General features: G+C 42.9%; 1 protein-coding gene across 6 annotated transcripts in view; it reads right to left on the bottom strand.

The window, feature by feature from the left end:
* CHL1 (cell adhesion molecule L1 like) overlaps positions 1–17380 on the bottom strand; it is a 125691-nt gene that overhangs the window by 82804 nt on the left and 25507 nt on the right. For 5 of the 6 annotated variants that reach the window (XR_008483272.1, XM_054281272.1, XM_054281274.1 and 2 more), the window contains exon 2: positions 11299–11379. The exons of the other annotated variant lie outside the window; for it this stretch is intronic. The gene's annotated coding sequence lies outside the window, so the exon portion shown is untranslated. The remainder of the gene's footprint in view (positions 1–11298; positions 11380–17380) is intronic. 6 annotated transcript variants of the gene reach the window in all.

Raw genomic sequence — 17380 nt, forward strand, 5'->3', positions numbered from 1 at the left:
AGAGATTTGGTTTCATATCTTGCTGTAAAACAATAAATAATGTCCAGTGCATCCAGGTCAATAATCTGGACAGCTCAGCAGGGAACTGCACAACCTCCTGCACAGAAAGAGCCACAAATTAACAATCCCTAATCACTAATTAAGCTAATGCCTTATGTTACACTTCTCAATGAAATGAGGTATGATGGAATTCTGGAGGGATTAATACCAAAATAAGATTCCAAAAGGAACTTCCAGGAATGGAGAAGGGATGAACTTTGCTCCCTAAGGATCAGGGTTGTGCTCTGATGCCAGAGCTCCTACCTGAGCAGGTGGAGCACCAGATTTATTCTTTCTACATAGAAATACACATCTGTGATCTGCAAAGGACACTTAACTCACAGCAAGGTGAAGAATCAGTGATATTAGTTAGATATTTTAATATTCAAAATCTCTGTTCTTTGCAGTTCTACCACTCTACAGCAAAACAATCACTTGTTTTGCAAATCCCTTTCACATGCACAGAAAAACCCCGATTCCTTTAACACACTGATCCTTTCCTGAGGTATTTCTCCCCAAAACAGCGGCACACACTCCTTTGCTGCCTCGTGGCACAATCACCCTCCATCAGCAGCATCCAGACCTTGGTTCTTGCCACCTGTGGGATGCAGAGGAGGATCTGACCTCCCTCAGGCACAGCTCCGAATTCCAGCTCACCTTTCTGCAAGTGGGACAGTGACTTTGAGCAGAACCAGTGCCACGAGAACCCCAAGCTCAGGTTAATCCTAACACCAGGCAAACTTCTCTCACTGATCCTCAATAATTCCAATAATTCAGGGCTGGCCAATGCCAGCAATGCTCAGGGAGTCCAAAGGCTTGGCAAGGTTAAATACAGAAAGATTTGGTAAAGCCACTCCTTCCCAAAAATGCTGGTTTTAAAAGTAAAAATGCCTCTGTTAGCATCTTCAGGGGGAAATTATCATTTACTCAGTTCCAGGCTGGGCTTTCAGAGTTTTACTGAAAATGCTGAATTATCCATCTCTGACCCATCCTTATCCAGCAGCCCTGGGGACAGGACAGCAGCAGCCAGAGGTGTTGGGAGACTCAAAAACACCCCTTTCCCAGGAAGTCATTTTTGAAGATTAAAAACTCAAATGTAAACCCTTCAGAGATGAAAAACTTCAATATAAACCCTTCAGAGAGATGAAAATCCTGTGTAATGAGAAGGGGTTTGGCAAAACCTGCACATCTTGACCGGGGGAACAAAGGTTATAATGTTGAAATGGACTGGATTCATGAGAATTGTGGTGGTTTTGTGGAGTTTTTTTTCTTGGCAAAGGGAAAAAAAAAAAAAAAAAGAAATGCTCTTTTCTGGGACAGCCTGTTGAGGAAATGAGGCTCCTGCCACTTGTCCCAGCTCTCCAAACCCCTCCGCCACTGGCAAGCAGGGGAGCTTGAGAAAGAAAGAAACCCCAGCCAGTGCTTCCACTGAGAAAAAAAAAGACATTTTGCAAATTCTGTTTGAGAGCAGCTGACTGGCAAATCTCAGTGCTGTGAGTAACCCAGGAGTATCTCCTGCCTGCACCAGCCCTGCCCCTTACAGGATTGGGGATGGCACCAAGACAGCCTTTCAGGCTCACAGGTTACAGAATATCTCGTTTTGTCAGAAAGGCTCCATTTTTAATTACCTGGAGAGAGAGTTGCTTTCCCTGTTATTTTGTGCTCTGGGGTTATTATTAACTTTTTAACATAAATCTGCATTGTAGAACTGTAAACCCGAGTTGCTTAATGAAAATAACCACCCTGTGGGGGCACAGCAGCTCAACAGATGATCAAAAAGGCTTTTTTGCATCATTAATCTGCAGGATTCCATGAAAGAATTAAGAAAAATAAGCATTTCTCTACAACACAGGCATGAAGCATCCTTGAAAATATCAATCCCTTCCCTAAAAAACAGGCTGCCCAGAAAGATTGCATGGCAACAAAGAGTCCTTAAAACACAAAATGAAATCATTAAGCAGCAAGAAGTGGGTGGAGAGCTCTCCTTGCCCACTGGAAGAGGTTTCACAGCCCTGGTGTAGTTCATTAATTCCCAAATGAGGGATGACGAGCACAGACAGTGTCCCTTTGTCTCCTGGGACTGTCCCTTTGTCTCCTGGCTCAGTCCCTCGTTAGTGGCGTCCCCTCAGCCCTGTCCTGAGCCCTGGTCATTCCTCAGCAGCCTCTTCCCAAGGAAAATCCTCCCTGGCCCCATCCCAGTGCCCTCAGCCCATGCAGGATCCCCTCAGGATTCCTCTGGGAACCCAAAAATTCAGGGAAAGGAGCCTTGGGAAAGCTGAGCCTGGTAAATGTGGGAGAGCCACAACAGGACCCAAGTGCTTGAATTGAATGAGGCAACAGCACTCATGTTTGGTAAAGCCACTCTTCCCCAAAATGCTGGTTTTAAAAGTAAAAATGCCTCTGTTAGCACCTTCAGGATGATATTATCATTGGCTCAGTTCCAGGCTGGGCTTTCACTGTTTTATGGAAAATGCTGAATTATCCAATCGCTGCCCTAAATGTATATATGGAATAATTATCTTTTAGTGAACTGTGGCAACTGGCTTTGCCCTTCCTGCTAATGAAAATAAATTCCATCCAAATTATTCCAGCCCCTGTCCTGTCCTCACCCTTAGCCCTGTGCAGGGATAAAGGAACAGGTTTTAAAAGTAAAAATGGCTCTGTTGGCATCTTCAGGGTGAAATTATCAATTAGTCAGTTCCAGGCTGGGCTTTCAGAATGAACATGTTGAATTATCCAATCTCTGACCCATCCTCACCCAGCAGCCCTGGGGACAGGGCAGCAGCACCCAGAGGTGTTGGGAGACCCCAAAACCACCCCTTTCCCAGGAAATCACCAACATTCCTGCAGATAAAATCTCAAATATAAACCCTGAAAATTCTGTGTGATGAGCAGGGATTTGGCAACTGCACTGAGGGAAAAAGGTGCATCAGGCAGGAATTCATTGTCCTGCTCTGCCATGCTCACACACAGCCAAGGATTTTGTTCTAGGTAGGATAAATAATGCTAAGCTTGGCATGGAAGCGTTAAGAAAAAATTGATTTTTTTTTTTTCAAATGGAGTAGTGAGGAAATATGCAAAGTGAGAATTCTCCAAGAGATGGAAATCCTATTTGCAGGCAGCCACAGGAGATGGTAGAGCCAAATAAACAGATTAAAACCCACGGGCTGTCGGTACAACTGAGCAACCATCCATCTTCGAGCTGCTCAGGAATAACTTCTGCTGCAGCAATTTATGATGTGGCCTGACAGGAAAGGTTTGGAGGGAACATGTCATTAGCTCAGCAGCATTTAAAGAAAAGCCCCAAGTCATTTGTCACATCTCTGCCAGGCCAGGCTCTGCAAGGAGACAGCAGCTTAGAGAAACAGGAGCTGCAGTGACTCCCAACCTCCTGCAGCTGCCAGGGCTGATTTGGACAGGGAGGGCACAGTCCTGGGAGTCTGCTCAGCCCACACTAATATATGTAATATATAATATATAATATATAATAATATATCATATAATAAATATATATAATATATATAATTGGTATATATTATACATATAGAATATATAATATATATATTCTATATAATACATATTATATAATATATATGATACATAACATATGATATATATGATATATGATATTTGATATATTATATTATGTAGATTGTATATAGAATATATTATACATTGTATATATTACATAATATGATATATTAATTATATATTATAATTAAATAATTATAAATATTTTCGATTAAATTATCTTCATTATTTCAGATTGGTTTTTATCTTTCTGACAAAATAATTATAATTAATTATAAATTATATATTATGATATATATAATATAATATATATATTATATAGGATATCTATAATAAGGTATTTTAAAATATATAAATATTATATATAATTAAATAATTATTAATATTAAAAATATAATATAATATAATATAATATAATATAATATAATATAATATTTATATATAATATTTATGTATATAATATTTTTGTATATATATATAATATTTTTGTATATATATATATATTATATATACAATTTAATTAAAATATCTATATTTCCCTACTTATTTTGGGCATAACCAAGGGCAAGCTTTCAAATATGGGGGTTTTTTTCAGACAGGCAGTGGGAACAAAGGTTGGAAAGGATAAAACCCAAGCGTGAGTCAGCAAGGAGAGGCTGCTGCCAGACACAAGCTGTGTTTGGGGAGATGTTACCAGATGTTAACCACAGGACACAGGAGGGAATTATCCATGTGAGATTCAGCAAACATGGCCTGGAGAGGAGGAGCTTTGCTCCCTCCATGAAGGGAGGACTGGCAGAGGGACACGGCAGCAATATTCCAATATTCCAACACATGACAGGCTTTAATTAAGAAGGCTCCAATCAGTTGTACTTTGGGAACACCACCAGTGGCTGCCTCAATCCACTGAGAGGGACATTGAGGACAGACAGTATGGAAAGCTGTCTGAGCTTTACAATTAATCATTTTCATGCATTATCTCCACAAAAGCTCTCATTTCTGGGAGCTTCTACAGTGACCTTGGCACCACCACCTCTGCTGCAGCAGGAGTGCACTGGGCTCCAGAGGGCTCAGCTGGTGACCCTTAAATTTGTGTCAGATTTGCATTCTACCCCATATTTTTAGTGTCAAAGCCCAATAAATATCTTATAGAAACATTATTATCTCCTCTGGAAGAAAACCATTTAATTTGGCACAACTAACTGCTGCAGCACCAGCCTTGGAATATTTTCATTTTCAAATTCTTATTGGATACCTCCAAGCCAGATCAACTATGGACAATTGTCCATCCCTGGGAGTTCCCAAAGCATCTCTCCCCAAAGGCAGATTTTTATCCCAGTGCTCCCAGTTTTATCTTTTCCAAACAAACACAGTGACCTAAAACCAAAAGAGGAAAAGCTCCCTGGTCACACTTCTGACCCTCCTGTGTACATTGGGGTTTAACATGATCTTCTCCAGATTATCCTCAGGGAAAAGCCTTCAGGAGGAAAAGGGTGCCATGCAATAAACTTCCTTCACTGTGATGTCTGTATTACATATTTTTACTCATTTTTCCTTCATTTTCCATACCTTTGCTGGTCCCATATAGCATTTTGCAGTAAAGCAGAATTTCAGCATCAAAGCAGAATTTTATACTTCAATTTACTGAAGTAACAGATGAGCTTTGCTGATGCTGAACCTAACTTGGTATTTTTATGTGATTTTATTAACTCGTTTATATAAAACTGGATTACACTCTATTACCAATCTATTTTCTCTGTGTCTACAAGGAGCTGGTAATACAGCAGATAAATCTGAAATAATAGGAATAACAAAAGTACTATTGTGCACAATTATAGCTTGTAGCACCCCAAATCAGACATCATTAGTAACAAATGACAATATTATAGAAAAGAAATACCATCTGAAAACTGATTTTACACGGCATATTAAAGACTTGATGGCTCAGGAGATGGGTAATAGAATAAAAAGCCTTTTATCTCAAGGTCATCAATTCAAATCCAAGTCAGACTGATAGCAACTGAAAGCCATTTGATGAGAGTGCTAATGAGCCTGGCCTCGTTAGTGGAAATTTAAGAACACCTCAGCATTTAGCTCCTTGTGCTGCCCTGAGAGCAGAAATTGGGAGTTTGGAGGAGCAGATCCAGCCCAGCTGTGCTTCCCTCCTCACCCACTGCCAGCCCCCTGCTCTGCTCCAAAATTCAGAATTCACTGCTCAGTCCTTATTGTGGGAAGGCTGGGAAAAGTGAGAGGAATAGAGGATTTGTCTTTATAAACGAGCTGTGGGTCTGCTGGTGGATAAAACCAGCACTGGGAGATAAAGGAACAACGGGAAGGGTTCCACTGATTGAGGAATGGAAAAAGATATTTGCTTTTACAAATAAACTTTAGGTGTGCTGATAAATGAAATTAGACATTGAAACATGAAAGAAATAATGGGGAAGAAAAACCCTCTAAATTCCTTAAGAATTAAAAATTAAAAGGGAGGGTTATACATTGGAGGGAAATCTTTGGTATCAGGTGTATTGGGAAGTCTGTACCTCTCAAGTACCTCAGAAATGGGGAAAAACCCCTAAATTCCATAAGAATTGAAAATGAAAAGGGAGGGTTATGCATTAGAAGGAAATCTTTGGTATCAGGTGTTTTGGACAGTCTGAACTCTCAAGCACCTCAGAAATGGGGAAAGAGAGAAGGGAAATGTGGGAAATTGGGGAGATAAAAAGGAGGCTGTGTCCCATGGCCTTTCCCTTTATTCAAATAAAGCCAAAGGACTCCTCTGTCTCCTTTTTGGACACAACCCTCTGACGCTTGTGGATTAATTTTCCTAGTAAAAGGGATTGCACTTGCAGCACCCCAAGTGACCACTTTAAATGTGCAAAGGCAACTCTGCTCTGAGCTGTAACAGCTCCAGCATTAATGGACATCTCACTATTTTATTTGATATCTCACTATTTTCCCAGTGTGGATCCAATGATGTGCCAAAGCAAACCAGTGCAAGGAGAGAAAAGAATCCCTGTGCAAACTCCAGCCACTGCTCAGCCAGCAAACAAAGCAGAGCACATATTGCAGGGCTTGACAAGCAAACTCAAAATATTCTCTGATAAAATCCCTGGAATCATTTCCTTTGTTCTGGTATAATACCTGCACACCTCACTGCTGGCTCTGGTATTAACATGATGCAAAGCACTGATAAGAACCCCATTGATGTTGTCCTTTTTATGCTGAATGAGATTTTTATTAAAAAATACCCTTCCAATAAAAGCAACAAAACGCTAGAGATGCATTTTCAATTATTTTCAAATTAAAACTAAAAAGCATCCCAGGAGGAATTTGCTTTCATGTCTTTCATAGGCAAAGCTCAGTGTTGAATCAACCCCTACAAATACCAGTTTGCAGTGTAACTGAGGACACAGAGAAACACCAGTGTGACACAATCATCATAAACTGAGCAACCTGGGCTGGTGGAAAATGCCAATGAGATGATCTTTGAGGTCCCTTCAAACCCAAACCATTCCATGATTTTGTAGGAACAGGGAAAGTGTTCCCTGTAATTTCTGGAACCCACAGATTCCTCTTTGAACCTCCCCAAGTCCCTTCCAGCCTCAGTTATTTCAAGATTCTGAAAATTAACCACCTCATGGCTCATGTGAACTCCATCTTCAGCAGTGCCTGGATTTGGAGGAGCAGGTTTGGGTTTCAGGAGTGAATAATGGATTAATTTTAAAGGTACCCAGGTGCCTAAAGATGCATTTTACAACCTTACTATGTCTGGATAATCAATTCCCCTAATTCAATTTTTCCCCGGTGTAATAACCATCAGAAACTCAGCCCTTACCCAGGGGAGACTGCAGAAATCCCCAAACTCTCACTTCGCTGCTGTCTGGAGATGCCTCAGCACCCCCAATTCCTCAACTAAACCCCTCTGGATGCCTCTTATTTCAGTGCTGAATTTGGTAACTAATTCCTAAACCCTGATGATCTCATATTTATTGCAGTGGAAACAAACCCTTCAGATTTATGGAAGCTCCCCAGGTGGAATCCCAGACTGGTTTGGGCTGGAAGGGACCCTAAATCCCATCCAGTGCCACCCCTGCCATGGCAGGGACACCTCCCACTGTCCCAGGTGCTCCAGCCCCAGTGTCCAGCCTGGCCTTGGGCACTGCCAGGGATCCAGGGGCAGCCACAGCTGCTCTGGGCACCTGTGCCAGGGCCTCAGCATCCTCACAGGGAGGAATTAATTCCAAATATTTGATTTAAACCTACTCTTTGTCAGTTCCATCTAAATTCTGCATCCCACATCAGCCCCAGATGTTCACCTCTGGTGCAGATGTGCAGCCCCCAGCCCTGGATTGCCAAATTTTCCCCTTCCAAGAGTTCAGGATTTCCCAGTTCTGATGACCTGAGGTTAAAACCAGAGCTTCCTCCCCAGCTACAGCACCACATGGCCCAGCTTACTGCATGGCTATCTATCAAACTAACTGTCAAAAATTCAGAAATATGGGTTTGAGTGGATTTTGGAGTGTGGAAAAATCCCAAATCCATCAGTTAAGGCCATTAGCTCATGTGACACACCTCGCTGAAGTCAATTTTCAAGGATAAGTGTGTGACAAGCTGACTGGAGGAATTCTCCTTTAATGCATTATTAATTCATTTATTATTACAGTTATTATAATCTTTATGCAGGGCACTGAAGTTTAATTTGTTCTCTATGAGCTAATCTTTTTAATGAGCCCTTTCTTCTCCTCAGGTTGGGAGCTTCCTCAACCACTTATGCAGCTTTTAAGCAAGTAGAAAATGACAGGACCATGTACCCTCCTCATAAACACAGCTTCACATACCATGCCCTGAATTTTAAATGAAAATGAACGATTACCAACTTTCTCACTGCCAAATATCTCTTAAAATGTTTCAGATTCAGATTTTAAAAGGTTTCAGAAAGGAAAAGATTCACCAATAACGCTCTAAATATAGGGAGTTCATCACACAATGAAATCTTAATTACGATTCCTCTCTCTGACAAAGAGGAGAAATGCATTTAAATAAAAAGCCCCTGTGTGAGTAAATGCAGTTATTTGTGGGGCAGCACGGATTAATCCAGTCTGGAGCCCCATCTGAATGGCTCTGGGTTCATTCTCTGGTCACCCAGGGCAAGGAGGTCACGGGGCTGATCCCTGCCCTGGGAAATGGGTTCAGACAGAGAGGAAACGGCACAAAAACACAGAAATGGTGCTTGGAGTTAGGATGCAAAGGGAAAAAACACTCAAATTCCAAACACCCACACTGCAGGCACAGCCAGGCCCCAGCTCTAAGGGCTGCAGCACTTTGGGACACCCTTGGTATTCAAAAACCACATGGATGTGGCACTTGGGGACATGGGGACATGGGTGAGCAGTGGCCTCAGCAGCGCTGCAGCACTCAGTCAGATCTGATGGCCCTAAAGGTCTTTTCCAACCTCAGTGATTCTGTGATTCCATGCAGGGAGCTGCTCAAGTCTGCACCTGGAATGCTGTGCCTGCATGGCCAGAGTTCCTCCCTGGAAATGGAACAGCTCATGGGACACCCTCCAAGAGAGAAGGTTTGGGGACAAAAGGTGGCAGAAGGTTCTGGAGGTGTGCAAGAAGAAACAAAGATTGTCCACTAAAAAAACAGAATAAATCCTTGAGGAGAAGGTTGGAGGGATAAAACGCAGAAGCTTCTGAAGATGTGCAAGAAGAAACAACACAGACTGGCCCTCAAGAAAACAGGATAAATCAATCAGAGAGAAGGTTTGGGGGATAAAAGGTGGGAGAAGGTTCTGAAGATGTGCAAGAAGAAACAACAGAGACGGACCCTCAAGTAAACAGAATAAATCCTTCAGGGGAACATTTTAGGGATAAAAGGTAGGAGAAGGTTTTGGAGGTGTCCAAGAAGAAACAAAGATTGTCCACTAAGAAAAACAGAATAAATCCTTCAGGAGAAGGTTTGGGGGATAAAAGGTGGCAGGAGGTTCTGGAGGTGTGCAAGAAGAAACAACAAAGATTGGCCCTCAAGAAAACAGAATAAATCAATCAGAGAGAAGGTTTGGGGGATAAAAGGTGGGAGAAGGTTTTGGAGATGTGCAAGAAGAAAAACAAAGGTTATCCACCAAGAAAAACAGAATAAATCCTCAGGAGAAGGTTTGAGGGATAAAAGGTAGAAGGTTCTGGAGGTGTGCAAGAAGAAACAACAAAGATTGTCCACTAAGAAAAACAGAGTAAATCTTTCTTCTTTTTCATTCATACCCAAAATCCAGTCAGCTTTTCATGGTGGCCTTTCCAGCTGGATGGGCTTGAAAGAGGGAAAGTTTATCAGCTAACTCACAAGTACACAAGGAAGTCAGCTTTTCAGGCCAGAGCTGCTCCCACAATGAGATAAATGAAAATATAACCAGATTTTATGGAGATCTGGACTTGCACAGCGGCTGGATCCCACTGCCTGCCTGATTAGCTGGCGTTAATGGGAAATTAGTAAATTATTTTCTACTTGGAACAATTGCTGGTTGTAATGGAAAAATCCATTTATCAGTGGGTATATAAAAAGAATTTGAAAAAAATAATAATCCTAAAACCTTTTAAATGCTATTCAGACAAACTACATTTTGTCAATAACTTTATCATTCTGATTTTTACAGCCCACCAAAGTTCACAAAATTATATTCAGCAGCAGATATGTAAGAAACCTGCTCTCTACAGTAAAGGCCAGAGAGCAGAACACAAAATCCTAAAAACTGGCAGCTCAAAAGGAAGTTATGGTGTAAATAATTCCCATTATAGGCGAAGCTTTGACCTTGAAGCTCCTGTTAATGAAAGTCCATGGGAAATGCACATATTGGTAGCCAAGGCTCCCTTTTCAGCAGCCACAAACAGAAAGAAAACAGAATTACAGGATTTTTTGTTTGTGTTTTTTTTTTTTCTTTTCTTTCTGAATAGGATTTAAAAATAGTTAAATAAACAGACAGAACCCCCTTGCCAGTGTGATTATTTCCTCCAGGCACATCTCCCTACAGGAAGGGCCCATGGGCACTGAAATCCCATGGAAACAAACTGTCCTGGAGAAGCCCAAGCCATAAATAACCCCAGGGCTCCAAAGGCTTTTTTCCCTGTGAACAGTTGCTGGCAGTGCCACCGTCAAGCCCCTGCTCTTCCGCTATTTCTCTTCAACTTTTAGGAAATCCAAGGAAATCCATCCAGCCCTTCCCTGCCCTGGAGAGCAGAATGGGACACTGACCTTGAAATAATCAGGGTAGAATGACCACAGCACCTTTTTCTGCAGAGCTGAGGGGGTTTTTTTTAAATGTAAAATCACAATTTCCTCACCAATTAGTTGGTACAACAGGATAAAGCCTGGCTTGGGGCTCAGCTCCACACACAATAACAAATGAATGTTTGCTTGAGCTGCAAAAAGAGAAGACAAACAAGCTCCATCTGACCTGGGAGCTGTCAGGCTCTGAAAGCATGTCCACACCCTCCAGGGAATTAAAATCACAGGGAAGCATTCCAGAGCCTGCCTACCTGCACAAACACATACACACACACATTTGTGTTTTTATAAAGAGCTTTTTCCAGACAGAAATGGTATCAAACAGGCCCAAAATTATTTAAATGACTTTAACTGTCATCATTCAGACAGTGAGGCAAATCAAATCGACATCCAAAACATTTAATTGAAAAGAAAAATATTGTGTTAAAAAGAAAAACATGCATTTCTAACCAGTACATGGGGCTGTTTCCTCATCAGTGCATGGTCAGGCTGTAGTTCTACATATGAATCCTTCTCCCCACTTTACTGCATCTAGAAATAAAGAAAGAGTTGTGAGTTGTGTAATGGCATGTCATATGTTCAATTTATCTAAAACCAGCACCTTTATCAGTACAATTCCTTTGCTTTATTTTTTTCCCTGTATGCTGAGTTTCTGTCTGATCTCATTCCCCTTGCCCTTCATTTACCTGGAAAAGGAGAGGTTTTTCCATATTTGAATAACAGAAGCAACATTCCCCATGGAATAGAGGAAAAAATGGGCTGAAGTGAGAAGATCTGATTTTTATTCTAAACCTGGTTTGTGGCCTTGGAACAAGACACTTTTCTGCACATTTCCCCTCTCTGCCTTTGCCTTTCTTGTCTGCTTACATTACAAGCTCTCGGAAGCCTGTTAGGTGTTTATACAGCACCAAACAGATAAGATTCAGCTTTCCTCAGAATCACAAGATAACACGAACCCAGAAACAATAAATCTTATCAATCACCACCTACATTGTTGCTCTCCTAACATGAAACACGTTTCAAAGGGATTTTCAAGAGTCACTTTCCTTTAAAGGAAAAGAAATAAAAACAGCTCGTGGGAGAAAAGTGCATCCAAGAGGAAACAGATCCCTTAACTGTTTGTTTGGGGTTTGTTCCAATACATTCCACCTGTTTTAAACACATTGACCAAAAGCTGCAATTCTGTATTTTAATACAAGGACAGGACTCATCTCTGCCATTGACCTCGATATTCCCACCTAGAGCTGGGTCACAGGGTGCTGGGAGCAGCAAAAGCCTGGAAACTATTTTGGAGCTCTAATCCCACTTTTCCTGCTCTCCCAAATATTACAGCTCACACAGTGCAAGCACCACACCAATCCCTGTGGGCAGAAGGAGCACACAAGCACCATTTTGGTCTGGTTTTACCTCTCTGGGTCACCTCTAAAAGTGATTTTCCTTCCAGCCTCTCCGTGTGAATGACAAGATATTCAGAGAGTCTTGAGGGAGAAGCAGTGATAAAGAGGAATTCATCTAACCTATTTTATTTCTTGTCACTGCTTGATAATCTCTTTATCTGCTCTCATCTCACCAGGTGCAGACAGAGTTATTTATTTCCCCATGGACAGGGCCAATCCCTCTCCCAAAGTGCCCACGTGCACCTGGATTTCCTTTCCCAGAGTGTTTCAAATCCATATTGCAAAGTGCCCCTGATCTTTTGGGGTAAGCAGAGCCAACCTCAGCACACACAGATGCAAACACATAAAATGTCAGTGCTTATTGCCACACACAGCTTTCGCTTTCCAGGGAGCTTCTGTGGCCATGGGCACACAGGGAACATATGTAAGAATCTCCCCATCAATACAAGTTTGCAGTTTCACTGAAACACAACCCACTAGCACACATATTTTACAGTTTGACCCCTCTGTCAATAAATTACGGTTTTGGTGCGAACAGAAAACATTTTCTAAAGCTCCGTGGTGATTTAGGAACCGCAGCTCTACTTTCAGCTGCACCTTAATCCTTCTTGACTCCTATTGAGGCTTCAGCCCAGCAATGTTTGCTCTGCTGCTGGCACTGCACCTCCCCAGAGCAATGTGACTGCAATTTGTAATGCCAAATGCAAATCTCGCCAGGCACAGCCTGTGCCAGCTGGGCACGGCCCAACCCAGCCCTGCCAGCCTGGCCCAAGCTTCGCGAGACATGCCTGGGCTGGAAAAGAGAGCAAACCCCAACCCAGCCCCGTGCAGAATCACCAGGGCCGAAAAACAGAGTGGAAAAATCCTTCTGCCACCAAGCAGGGCAGGACAGAGGCCATTTTCAGGGTTTCAGTTTGTTACAGGCCTGGATTCAGGGGGTTCAGGACAAGATGCTGTTATTACATCAGGGCCAGACTTCCTGCCCTCTGTTAGCTCTGGATTAAGCCAATTCTCCTGCAATTGATTAAAAGCTCTCCCCTGTCACAGACATCTTGTCATGAAAATCCTTTCCTTAGGATTTTTTCTTCCTGAGAAGCCTCAGGGAAAAAATGTAAACAATGGTTATCTGCTGCTGTGGAATGCAACAGGTGCATCTGGGATTGGTCTCATGTAGATGTTTGTAATTAATGGCCAATCACAGTCAGCTGGCTCAAACTCTCAGCCCAAGCCACAAACCTTTGTTATCATTCTTTTCCTTTCTATTCTATTCTTAGCTAGCCTTCTGAAATGAAACCTTTTCTTCTATTCTTTTAGTATAGTTTTAATGTAATATATATCATAAAATAATAAATCAAGCCTTCTGAAACATGGAGTCAGATCCTCATCTCTTCCCTCAACCTGAGACCCCTGTGAACACCATCACACTCCTCCAAATTAAAAAAAAAAATCTCCTGTTTGTTTATAGACATAGGAAGAAAAAGAAGAAATTCAGCACTGTTTCAACCTGAGATTCTGAGGGAGGAGGAAATGATGATTTGTATCTCTCCCTCCTCCCATTTTTTAATCTCTCTCAGAAATCACAGCAGAGAACAGTAACTCAAATGCTTTATAGCTGAATTCATTTCCATCAGCTGTCTCCTATCTTTACTAGTTGTTTGTCTGCTTCTCCCATTTATGCTGTGCAGCTTGGACTTATCTATCTTGTAAGCTTTAAATTACAGCTATCCATGGGAAAAAAAAAAAAAGAAAGAAAGAAAGAAAAAGGCAAGAGGAAAACCACAACAGGAAAAAGCAGGCCTGATAAAGGATTTCTGAGATTTCTGAGGGGCTGCTCACTTTTGCTAAAAGAAAATCTTAATGGCATTTCCTGGAGAGAAGGTCTGTGGGGCTGAAGTTATTAGTGGACTGTATGGACAGAGGACAGGCAAAAAAAGCTGTGAGATTGAAGGGTTTATATCAAAAACATTTCCAGTGAAAAGTGTAGAAAAACTTGGGGGAAAAAAAATACAAGATTTATACAAGTATCAATCAGCTGATTTACAGCACTGGTTTTATTAGAACCAGCCAATTTATAGCAGCTCTTGTGGTTTCAGGCTGAGTTTAAACAATAAGAATTCCCTGCTCCCCAAAACCACTGTAAATATTTCCCACGACAAAGAGCAGGGGCAGAGCTGATTTCTGTGCCCAAGTGCACCCACTGCAGCTCAGAGCCTGCTCAGGGGCTCCCTCCAGAATTGTGGGGCTGTCAGACAATCATGGAATCACAGAATGGCTGAAACAGACCTTAAAATCATCTCATTGCAACCCTCCTTCCATGGGCAGGGACACCTCCCACTCCTCCCTGAATCCCCAGGATCCCCCTGCACCTCCAACCCAATATTCCTGCAGGGATCCTGCAATTCCCCAGGGAAGATTATCCAGTATTTAGCCCAAGACTTTTCTACAACATGAAGGAAAAATTGTGACTTAAAGACTTCTGTTCCAGGTGTTCCCACCTGGGAAGGGAAAGGGAAAGGGGAAAGGAAAGGTGTCGTGGTTTCAGGCTGAGTTTAAACAATAAGAATTCCCTGCTCCCCAAAACCACTGTAAATACTTCCCATGACAAAGAGCAGGGGCAGAGCTGATTTCTGTGCCCAAGTGCACCCACTGCAGCTCAGAGCCTGCTCAGGGGCTCCCTCCGGAATTGTGGGGCTGTCAGAGATCCCTGATCCCCATGTGAGCAGAACAGGAGCAGGGCTGGCATCACCCCCTGCCCCTGGCCATGCCACAGATGGCACCAGCAGCTTCCCAGGCTCCTGCACCTCCAGCTGGCACAGGAGGAGCAAACAAAGAGGGATGAGCAGTCCCTGCTGCAATGTGACCTTCACATCCCAGCCATGCATCGCTCCTGACACACACACACAAGTGACAAAGGCAGAACCTGCCAGTCAGCCTCTGATAATGCTCTGGAAATGACAAATAAATATTTAAATATCACTTGAGCTGTGCCGGCTGCAGATCCCTGCAGAGCAGAGCAAGGTAATTCACAGCTTTGTCCTGGAGGACTTGAGGAAGAAGAATGGCATCAGAGGAGGGGGGTTCTGGCCAGGATGGAGCTCTGGCTGCTCCTGGAGCCAGCCTGCTCCCCCAGCCCTGCTCTCACATCAAACCTGCCCTGACTCTGCTCTCAGGGCACTCCAGCAAGGCTGATCCTATTTCAGGGACCTGTGGGTGGCAAAGGGAGGAAAGGACCCAAATCCCAGCGCCGGGCACTGTCCCCATCCATTGTCCCCATCAGCCTCACCAGGGAGGCATGAGCTGCCCTTGTGCATGCTGACAGCTGAAGGGTTTGCAAGGAGGAGGTTCTGACAAGCAATAAAAAGATGCTTTAACCAGCCTGGAAAATAGCACAGGGTGAAGTGGATAAACTTTGCCAGCAAAAGGTCAAGGTCCTTACAGCTTATGGATGCCACAGCAATGCGAATGTGCAAAGGGGAGCATTTACAGTGATGTCTGACTAACAGCAAGTACATTAAATTAATATGGGTTGAGAACAGCAAGAGAAAAAAGAAACCCTTTAATAAAGAAATAAATGTCCTCGATGTAATTTTACCCATATGCATTTTGAACACAACCAGCAAAGATGCAGTGTGCTGAGAAGAGTCAGCACAAGCACTCTTCTGTTCCTTAAATAATATGATTATTTTCTTTTTAACAACAGTAGGACATATTAATTGTACAGGAATAAAATTAAGGATTCTAGTTTAGTAGACATGCTTTGCCCATATTTCAACTTTTCCCACCAGGAAAATGAAATTAATAAAAATATGTTTATACTCTGTGGGACATATAGAATAAGGTTGCTCATAATTACTCCAAGCTCAGTGCTACAAGTTGCTCAAACAACTGTTTATTTATTACTGGAATATGAAGAATATGAAGAATATGAAGAGAGCCTTGCAATACTAATCCCAGCTGTCTGGGCCCCCTCATGATGCTGGCTGACAATTTCTGTGATTCACTGCACCAGTAAAAGAAGGCAGCCATGAACACATTTTTGTAAATCAAGTCTATTGGGCCAGATTTGGGTCCTCGACTGCTCAGGCATAAGAAATGTTATAGCTCTTTGCCAGTACATAATTCAGGTGCTGAACCTAATAATATGGATATATGGCATTAAAAGCTGTTAGAATAGTTACCAGGAGAAAATCACCTTGGCTCCAGCACCCATCAAAGGCTCATTGCTGCACAGTCTGTCTCTGAGCCCTGTCATTACCCAGCCACAGCAGAGCCATATTTTCCCTAAAGAAAATGTCAAGGTCTGTGCAGAATCACCCAGGCTTCATGTTCACACCTGCAGTGAGTGCTCAGCACTTAAACCCCGTGCCACGACACGAATTAGTTGAGTTTAAATTTACAGAGCACACCAGGTGCTCTTATTGCCCCCTGAGGGCACCTGGGACGGGGGCAGGATCGCCTCTGTCACTGTTCCCCTGCTGGCTCGATAAATCCTGAGAGCCCATAAAAGTCAGCGAGCAAAACCGAGAGCCCCAGCAGCCTGCCAGCACTTTGGGGCAAAATGCGGCAAATTTAGCACCTGCCCACCAGTCAGAGTGATTCTGCATCTAATGGCCCCGAGGTTCAGGCAGCGCTCACATTGATTTTAACAACCTCCTAATGCTCAAAGCTGCGTTACTGTGAGCTCCTCACCGCGGAGGATGTGCAAACCCGACAGCACACGGGCTGAAAAAAGGATTTCCCCAAGTGAAGGCAGCACCCTGAGAGTTTGCACAGCAGCTGGGAAATAGCCAGCATTTCCAGGAGACCCATGGAAGGTTATCACAATATTGGGGTATCAGGAATGAAAGCAGCCAGAAAACTTTGCCCTGTATTTTTGAAGATATAAAACCTTCAAAAAACTAATTTTTCAGCTGTTCACACCCAAAGTCATGGTCGTTCTCAGGTGGTCTGGAGCAACTCTCAGCACAGAGAAACAGAATCCCCAAAAAACTGGGGTTGGAAGGGACCTTAAATCCCACCCAGTGCCACCCCTGCCATGGCAGGGACACCTCCCACTGTCCCAGGTGCTCCAGCCCCAATGTCCAATCTGGCCTTGGGCACTGCCAGGGATCCAGGGCAGCCACAGCTGTGCCAGG

The sequence above is a fragment of the Melozone crissalis genome, unplaced genomic scaffold, assembly GCF_028551555.1.
Source record: "Melozone crissalis strain CALT ecotype California unplaced genomic scaffold, PUWL_Pcris_2 ptg000029l_1, whole genome shotgun sequence".
NCBI classification, from domain to species: domain Eukaryota; kingdom Metazoa; phylum Chordata; class Aves; order Passeriformes; family Passerellidae; genus Melozone; species Melozone crissalis.